Below are 2,784 nucleotides of genomic sequence, written 5' to 3' on the forward strand. Positions count from 1 at the left end.
TTTCCCAAATGAAATTCAGCTTAGAAAGCATGAATTTCAAAGAGATTATAGTTTGTACTTATTAAGTCTTGGCTTGGATCATAAGCAGAGTGCTTTTTCCTGAAATACCAGGTTTTCTGTAAAGATTGGGTTTTTTTTTTCCCTAAAGAAGCATCAATCATAAATAACAGTCTACCACCAAAATTGGAAGGGCTAGACTTGAAGCAAATAAACTGGAAAATATGATTGGTTAAAAAATTATTATCTTATCATGCACTCTATGTATCCCTTGAGGGAATGGCATGGAAATTATTGCTTATTGGCAGATAGATAAATATGTGCTCTGTAATAGCCAAAAAGTGATGCATGAACTACAACTGCACATATCTACAGGGTGGGCATAGATAGAGCTTTCCTGAAAAATTAAATGTCACAAGGAAGCCCTACAGCTCTCTGGGTCCTGAGCAATAACTAGAAGTTAGTGTCAGCAGTGGATAATGGGATAACTTGTTTGAAAAGTGTCCTGGGTTCAGCAGTAGCAGTCATTTTCCTCCTTCTTAGTAGCTGGTTCAGTGCTGAGGTTTTGACTTTCAGCCTGAGAACAGCACTGATAACACTGATGTTTTTAGTTGTTGCTGAGTCATGTTTAGTCTGATCAAGGACTTTGTTAGTCTCATGCTCTGCCATGGAGGAGGGGAAGCTGGGAGGAAGCAGAGACAGGACACCTGACCCAAACTAGCCAAAGCGATATTCCATACCACAGCATGTCATGCCCAAGATGTAAACTGGGGGCAGTTACCCGGAAAGGCTAGATCACTGCTCAGTCGGGCTGGGTATTGGTCGGCGGGTGGTGAGCGGTTGTATTCTCTTCCCTTGTTATTTCCTTTATCATTATTATTATTATTATTGGTGGCAGCAGTAGTGATTTGTGTTATACCTTAGTTACTGGACTGATCTTATCTCAACCCGCGGGAATTACATTCTTTTGATTCTCCTCCCCATCCCTCCAGGAGCGGGGTGGGGAGGAAGGGAGGGAGTGAGACAGAGACTGCGTGGCTGGGCTTAAACCACGACAAAAAGCTATTCAAATCCTCCTTGCACTCAGGAAGGTTGATTTAAATTTAGCTGCTTAAAGCATGGCACTAAATCAGCAGGAAGATTATGCTGGTTCCTCCAGAGACAAAGTTCTGAATAAATAAGAAGTTAGAATGAAAACATAGAAACCCCCAGATACAAAGATAAATATAGGGATGTTTTGCAGTGGCTTTGGGAGAAAAAGCTGAGAGGAGAAGACTTGCAGTGGAAGCAGTATGGGTGCTGGGGAGAGGCTTGCAGCCCAGAAAGTTAACTGTCTCCTGGGCAGCATCACAAGCTGTGTAACCAGGAGGTCAAAGGAGGTGATTCTCCTCCTCTGCTCTTGTGAAACACCCAGCCCCTGGAGTACTGGTTCAGCTCTGGGGCTCCCAACATAAGGAGGATGTGGACCTGTTGGAGCAAGTCCAGGAGGAGATGCCCTGATGACTGGAGCACTTCTGCTATGGAGACACGCTGAGAGAGCTGGTGTTGTTCAGCCTAGAGAAGGCTCCACAGAGACCTTAAAGCAGCCTTCCAGTGCCTAAAGGGGCCTTACAAGAAAGCTGGAGAGGGGCTTTTTACAAGGGATAGGATAAGGGGGGATATGGCTTTAAGCTGAAAGAAGATTTAGATTAGACATTAGAAAGAAGTTCTTCCCTGTGAGGGTGGTGAGGCACTGGCACAGGTTGCCCAGAGAAGCTGTGGCTGCCCCATCCCTGGCAGTGTCCAAGGCCAGGTTGGACAGGGCTTTGAGCAACATGGTCTAGTGGAAGGTGTCCCTGCCCATGGCAGCAGGGTTGGAACTAATTTAAGGTCCTTCCAGCCCAGCCCATTCTATGACTTTATGATTCTATGACATGGCTTCCTTTTGCAGCACAGCCACATAGCAATTGGGTTTATCTACTGAAAGGTGGATCCAAGATTGCTCTGACTCAGCTAGAATGAGAAGGCAGTCAATATAATTTGAGCCACGTCCCCCATTTCCGTGCCTTTCAGGGCATCCCCTACCACTTCTGCTGAGAATGCAGTTCATAACAACCATTACCCCATGCAGTAGTGTTGAAACACCAAACGTACTTTTGTTTCTCACTGTAGAAAAGTCTTTGTAGTTATCTTGGGGAAAAAAGTGAAGAAAGTACACCTTGAAAACTGACAAGTCAGCTGGTAGATGTGCTGTAAATGAATTGTTGCACCACAGGATTCTTGGAGGGCGTCGCTCCTGCCCTACAGACCTGATGGCTGTCGATGGTGTGTGTGACAGCAACAGAACCGGCTCCACGTGACGCAAAGGGACTTTGTGGGTTAGCTTTAAAGCCAGCCAGTGAATGAAAAGTTCAGAGTCCCGGCCAGCTGCAGGGAGCACGAGCGTCTGGCTTTGCTCCTCTCCAGCGGTGGCTGCAGTGTGGAGCTCTTGGGCCACCCACGGAGATGTCTGCCTGTGAGGCAGCCACTGGCCTGGACACCTGCACCTCACAAGCGGCCGTGCTGGCTTGTGGTTTGAATTCAGCCAAACGCGTACATGGCGCCTCAGAGGCACTTGCGAAAGACCCGGAGCGCGACAAACCGTCCCTGCGCCTGCTCGGCTCGGCTGGGCGCAACGCTGTTGCAGCCCTCGCGGAAGCCTGCCCCCCGCCCCACGGAGTCGTCTCTCCCCACGTCCCTCCCCTCTGCAGCGTCCAATGGACTCTCCTTCAACACGCGCTGCCATGGGAACAGCGCACGGTGGTGGCT

Source organism: Psittacula echo, assembly GCF_963264785.1.
Source record: "Psittacula echo genome assembly, chromosome: 7".
In the NCBI taxonomy this organism is placed as follows: Eukaryota; Metazoa; Chordata; class Aves; order Psittaciformes; family Psittacidae; genus Psittacula; species Psittacula echo.